This window comes from Hibiscus syriacus, unplaced genomic scaffold (genome assembly GCF_006381635.1).
Source record: "Hibiscus syriacus cultivar Baekdansim isolate YM2019G1 unplaced genomic scaffold, ASM638163v2 tig00116971_pilon, whole genome shotgun sequence".
In the NCBI taxonomy this organism is placed as follows: domain Eukaryota; kingdom Viridiplantae; phylum Streptophyta; class Magnoliopsida; order Malvales; family Malvaceae; genus Hibiscus; species Hibiscus syriacus.
The window spans coordinates 4902984-4910199 of record NW_024063495.1 but is presented as its reverse complement, the minus strand read 5'-3'; the positions used below and the strand labels follow the sequence as shown (position 1 = coordinate 4910199).

General features: G+C 30.8%; 1 long non-coding RNA gene across 1 annotated transcript; it reads left to right on the top strand.

The window, feature by feature from the left end:
* Window positions 1–4826: 4826 nt before the first annotated feature.
* LOC120191982 lies at window positions 4827–6870 on the top strand. The gene is made up of 3 exons (XR_005522746.1): window positions 4827–4880; window positions 5739–5845; window positions 6683–6870. It is a non-coding gene; the product is annotated as an uncharacterized LOC120191982 (long non-coding RNA).
* Window positions 6871–7216: the final 346 nt, after the last annotated feature.

Below are 7216 nucleotides of genomic sequence, written 5' to 3'. Positions count from 1 at the left end.
ATATTAATATTAAATTTATAAAATAATATTATTTTGAGTATTTATGTTTTGAAGTGAAAAGTTTGGAAAATGACTTACGGAAAATTAAACCGTAAGTCATTTCCCATAAAATGCAAAGGAAATTTTGTTGATCAGAAAAATGTTTTATATTGATCAATCTGTTTTCCTCCAACCAAACACTGAAAAGTGAGGAAAACGTTTTTCGGAAAATATTTTACGTGAAACAAACAGACCCTAATTATTGATTTTCTTAAATGTTTTAAGTTTGAACAACTACGTCTATATGATTTTTGAGAATTGTTAATAGATTAAGAGAGCTCTAGAAAAATATTATCTTATAATCATCTCGGTCTATTAAAAAAAATTAATTCAAATGATTTATACCCTAATTTTGTCTAAGCAATTCAAATTAGATTGAGAGCGATGGAAGAGGAATTTGAAGATTGTTCATGAGTTGATACTGGACCACATCAAGCGGCATTGATGGCATAAGCGAAAGTAGTTCGTGGAAGTATGCATGTAATGGGAGCGCAGAAGAAATTTGGTTGTGAATGATGAATTTAAGTGTTTGCTTATTTAGGCTTGGTTGGACTTGGAACCATACATGATCGTCATGGGCATAAACCCTAAATTAAACCAAAAACTCAAATGATTAAATTCATTCCAAGTTAAATGTCTATTTATAACCAAAAGCCCAAATCATTCATTTCATATCCAATACTCATTACAAATTAAATTCAAATATCCACCCAATATCCAAACCCATTTACAACCTAAGACCAATTACATCAGGCTCGAAATATTAACCAAAGCCCTAAAACTGATCAGCCCAAATGCCGCTCCATCTTCCACGCCAGCAGTTCCCCACCAGCAACTCAGTCACGCACACAACAACCTCAACAGTCCACGTGAGCAGCACCAGCGACCCCTCATGGTCCAAGTAGCCACGACAACCACCACGCATGCAACCGAGTGGTCCCAAGCCATGAATCTGACCTCCAAATCAGCCTCCTCATCACCCATGCAGCAACCACACGTGAAAGACAAAAACAAAAGCAATGTAAATTTTATTTTTCATTGTAACAGCAGGGTTACAAAAACCCAAAAAATAATGAAAAGTGGTTCCTCCCCTTCGAAAAAAACGATTGTTCTTCCCCCGATTAGGGCTTCTTCTTCTCTCGAAAACAAAAAGAGTGTAACAATTCCGAAGCAAAGAACAAATCAATAGCAAAGAAAAAGTTCCTCTTTTACCTTCATTTTCCATGTTTTTTTGGTGTTATTTTCAAACTAAAAAACAGAGTAAAAAGAAGAGAGCAAAGCGTTAGCCTTCGCCTTATCGGCAGGAGGTCGCGCGGGAGTTGGGTGTCGTGGGTGAGGAGTCGGGTAGTCGGTCTCCCTTAGGCGTTCGTAGTGGCTTGCATGAGCTTTAGTCTCGTCGTTTGGGTTAGATAAAGAAAAAACGCTGACCTACAGCGTTTCGTGGTGGCCGGTGTCGATTTTGGGCTCCTTTTGGGGCTTGGTTGAAGGAGATGAAATGGGAGAAAGGAGGCGAAGAATTTATGGTCACTTAGACCTTGGTTTGGGGTGTCTTTGATCGGGTTTTAACACCGGTCAGTGACAGAAGGACACCAGGTCCGGTGGACGGCGATGGGGGCCTGGAGACCTTTGTATGAGCGCCCGCGTGTATGAAGGCGAAGGGAGAGAGTTAAGAGAGTTTTTCCTTTTTTTTCTTAGGTTTTGGTTTAGGTTTAAACATACTAAATCTTTTACTAAACCTATCATTTTTTTATCATTATATTTTTTCTATTTTTTATTAAAGCTTTTTAGACAAGTATAATGATTATGTAATGATTATTTTTTTTATTAAAATTTTTTTATTATTAAAATTTTTTATTAAATTATTTTTCATTTTTTTGATAACGTAGGACCTCCTAATGTTAGGTTAAAGAATCCAACCCTACAAGGCAACCTCCGGAGGGACTCAAAGAACCTACCACTCTGTCTCCCCTTTTTTTTCAGCATTCCAAGCCAACGCGGTTTGAACCTAGTACATGAGACCAGCTCATAATCCCAAGAGCCATTACTTTGCCAACTGGGCCTCGCCTGCGGTGGTAAGTATTTTTCATTTAGGGTTATTCTAAATATATCAAATCTTTTATTAAACCAATTATTTTTTTATCATTATGTTTTTTCTATTTTTTTATTAAAACTTTTTAAATATGAGTAATGATTATGTATTTACTTTTTTATTAAAGTTTTCTTTTTTTATTATTAAAGTTTTTTATTAAAGTATTTTTCATTTATTTTTTCAACATGGTAATAACTGTTCAAATTTATTTTCTCTGATCCGTTTGATTTTTCAGTATGTTGTTTATGTTGGACTTGCGCAACTTTTCACCGTTCGAAACGTTGATCGTAGATCCCGATCTCCATAAAGAGACCAAAAACTGTTCAGATTTATTTTTTCTGATCCGTCGCTTTCCAGCGAACGATCGTCCTGATTTTTCAGTATATTGTTCGTGTTGACCTTACGCAACTTTTCACCGTTCGAAACGTTGATCGGAGATCCCGATCGTCGGTGAAAATCCGACAGAATGCAAGAAATATTTTTTTTTCTCTTTTTTCTCTTCAATTCTTCTCTCTCCTATATGCTCCTCCTTATTCTCTTTGATTTTCATGATGAATTTTAGTATAATGTAGTTGATGATTTAAAATAATAGGTAATGAATTTTTTAGTGGAGTTTTATTTAATGGGTAGTGGGATTTATTTATGATGAATTTTAGTGTAGTGGATGATTTAAAATTTTAAGTAGTGAGGTTTGACTTGGTAAGTTTAATAGAGTGGGGGTTGACTTGGTAGTTTTAGTAGTACTTTTTTTTAACCTAAAATGATTAAGTATTAGCATTTATTAGAATTTAGTGGTTTAATCCTCCTTAGGCCCCCGAAACTTAGAAGATTTTTTACAAAACATACACCTTTTTATCCTCTTTTTCTATTTGTTTCGATTTTGACCTAATGATTTTATTTTTTTTATTTTGGTCATTTTTTGATGCTTTCATATTTTGGATTGATCTGCTGTTTTTACTTATTTATATTTTGGTCATTGATTCATGTTTTGTTTATTTTAATTTTGATATGTATCTTTTGTCAATTTATATTTTAGTCACTTTTAATTACGTTATTTCATTTATTTCTAATTTGGTATGGTTTTTTTCTTTATTTTATTTTAGTCCCTTATTTTAAAATGTTATTATTCGAATGTTAATATGACCTTGTGGTGACTCTCCCTGGGGTATGATGCATATTATTTATGGTCCAGGTAAAATTCTAACTTAACCGCTAACTACTAATTTACTAACCCCTAAATTTTTATAAAAATATATTCGAATCATCTTACGACCTCGCAACGATCCACCCTGGGGTATGACTTACGTTATTTATGATCCGGGTAACAATTAAAAATTAACCTTTAACTTATAATTTTATTCGATTGATTTATTTTCTGTTATTTATATTTTCCCCTTTAAATTTCTATTATTTTAATTTATGCCTTTACTTTTCAGCACTTACATTTTAGTTCGTTAATTTTTTTTAATAATTATTTTGACTTTATTTTCTATTTTATTTTGTTTTAGTCACTATGCTTGCTCTATGATTCTAACTATTCACTTTTAAATTATTTTAGTTTAGTCCTTTTATGCATTTTAATTGCTTTCAATTTTTAGTTGATAATTTAAATTTCTTTAAATTTAGTCCTAGAATCTTTTATTTTAATTTAAATCCCAAAATATATAATATTTTTTAATTTAGTCCTTGATATATCACTTTTTCTTTTAGATTTAATCCTTAAAAGTTAGACTCTTTAAGTTTAGTCCCTAATTTCATAATTATTCGATTTGTAGTTAGTCTTTAATTTAGGGAATTTTTAATTTGGTTCTCGCTTTTGCTTGAGGTTTTATTTTAATTATTCGATTCAGTAGTCAATTAAAATTAACTAGGTTAATAATTAGGGCCTCCATTTTAGGCTTAATTTCAAACTTAGTCCTTAAAATTAGAGAAATTGTTAATTTGGATCTCGTTTTTTCTCGAGTTCCATTTTAATTATTCGAATCAAATGATTGGTTAAAATTAATTAGGTTAATAATTAGAGCCTTCACTTTTGGCCTAATTTCATATTTAGTCCTTTAATTTAGGAGAATTTGTGATTTGGTCCTCACTTATACTCGAGGTTCCTGTAATATCTCAAATTTTAGACTGGTGGTTGGAATGTATAATTTGAAAGTTTAGAGACTAAAGTGTAATGTTTTAAAATTTTAAGGGCTAAAAATGTATATTTTCAAAAGTTAAATTTTGGATTTTTAAATTAGTAGTTAGCTCAAGACAATTATTTTAGTGGGTTTAAGAATTTTGATCTGGATTTTGTATAAAAGCCTATTAAAGGATAAAGTTCGATATATTATTCGGAAAATCAGATCGAATCAGAAGTTTATAAAAATTTCAAGGAAGGTATATTTGGGTTGGAAAAATTATATGGATATTTTTAAAATTTTAAATTTAAGTTGGATCAGTGGAATTTGGTGAGAATTGCACTATAAAGTGAGATAGTGCTATTTAGTGACGAAAATGAAGTTTTGGAAAGTTGGAGTGTCAAAAAGAAAAATTGAGAAATGAGAATTATACAGTTATTTAATAATATTAAAATATAGATGAAGGAGTGGCATGGAGGTAATTTTGGGAATTCATTAAGGGTAATTTTGACTTTTGAGCTAAAATGAATTTTTTAATTAATTTTAAGGTGGGTTTTTAAAAAGATATTTTGTGAGAATATCAAGAAGTCTCGGATCATCTTCTCCATTCTGTCGTGACTCCATAGCCAAAGGTGAGTAAGTTTTTATTTTTCATTTTTGGTACATTTTAATTAAGATTTGGACTAAAGTGTGAAAAATAAAAATAATCACTATTAAATTCTCTTTCATTTGGTAGTAAAATTACATGGTTTCATGCTTGTGTTGTGGAGTTTGTGAATTTTATGGATGAAGGAAAGATATGGATTCAATGAAATTAAGCTTGATTTTGGTGCTAGGAGTGTTATGGAGTAAAATACAAGCTTGAAAGTTGAATAAAATTTTTAGAGGGACTTGTTTAGCGAGTCGGCCATAAGGGAATTCATAGAGGAAATATTAGTTTTGGTTGTTTTGACGTGGGATTGATGGAATCAATTAAGATTTGTTGAGCAAAAATAATGGGTTTTTGTATCTGTTGCTCAATTACCTGCGTTTGCAATGGTATATTTCGATTTGTATTTTTTTTAGCTTTTGTAATAAAAAAAATGCAAGGAAATCATGGAAATTGGAGAAGCTGTTAGGGCGCACCACTTATTGCAATGATGAAACAATTCTTAACATACTAATATTGATCACAAACGAGAATCATGAATTGATTGGGTAAGTTTGAGTAGATCGGTGATAATGTTTAGTGGTAGAAGCGTTGGTGTCTGTGGGATTGAGCTTCTTGTATTCGATTATTGTGTGACTAAGATTGTTGTTGTTGGGTAAGCACATCTTTGTTGTTATTGAGGCGAGTTTGTTGATTAAATTGATGAAGTTCAAGTTAGCTTTTAGTAGGGTGATAGAATCTTTATCGAATGTGTTTTTATGGTAATTTTGGAATTTTATTTGGATGTGAATCTATTATATTAGTTAAAGTACTAATTCGTATTCGAAATTGTTTATGTTAGAAAATTGATGATATGAAGATCGTGATTGAAAACAAATCGAACCAAAAGAAAAGGATTAAGTTCGAGGGTGCAAGGAAGATAGTAATTAAAGTGCAGTGAGGCAACATGTGAGTGCAACTTATTTATTTTATATTCGATATGAGGACGGCTTGCGATGATCCTACCTCGAAGATTTTCGATTGAAAAAAATTTGAATTATTTTATGAATATCTTTGTAATGATTTACTGAATGGGTTTTATATATGATTTTGGGTTTGAATGACCTAATACTGATTATTATGAGATTTTTATTTGTTTTATATTCGACTATATGAATGATTTATATGGAGAACAATATATGATTTTGAATTACGCCCATTGTATGAGATTGAGAGTTAGTGGTACAAATGACATGTCATGAGGTGGAGTGATTACTGATTATTGTTCATTGATTACTGATACTGTTACTATATATGCACCGTGGGTTCACGATGTTGTGACATTGTGAAATACGTATCGGATTACTGGTACAATGATGTTGTGTTTTACAGTTCCTGTACATTATTGTTACTGGCACTGGAAGTGCAAACTGTTAATGATAATAAAATTGCAAATAGCAGCGCACACACTCGTTTACTGACTCGCATATTTTATATTCTCATAATGATATAGTGGGTAATAATATGAATTGAAATAGAGTAGTACAAAATTGATGTGACACAGTACTGTTGATTGTCAGACTCTTAAGTAAAATTTTTATTACGAGTTTTGAGCTGATAGTTAAATTTATAACTGCCAGTATATGTAAATAATTTTATTGATCGCAATTGGATTCATAAATGTTTAATTTTCATAATATTTTCTTTATATATGATATCACATGTTCTACATATTAAAGGTTTTGTTTGTTTTATTATGTTGCTTCACTAAGTAGAAAACTCAGTGTGTGATTATTTTACATGTAGGTAAAGGGAAATCAACAGAGGAGTACGGAGCCAGGTAAAGCATCTCATATTTTGAAATGCAGTTTAGACGACAAGAATCAATATGACATTTTTATGATATATTGATATTTCTTAGTTGACATGTACATATTTATATTTTGATTCTCTAATTTGATATGTTTGAACTGCTTTTGATTTAAACTCTATATACGCTAGTTTATTAAATGAAAATTATCAGATATCAATCGTATTTTATTTTAGTTTAGATGAATATTAACTTGACTAGTTATTTTTCTTATTTTATTTATATTAGTTGACTTTAAAAAAAACATATTTTTTCTAATTTTCTAACAATATTTGTTTTGTATGACTATGTGACATTTTTGACTCGTATACGGGTACGTATATGAGTTAAGGGTGTTACAGTTCCATTTTGACTATTCTACTCAATAACTTATTAAAAATGATTTGGATTAACATTAGATCCTATATTTTAGGTTTAATCCCCATCGGTTTTTTAAATCTCATAATTTGACACTTTAAGTTAGAGAGAAG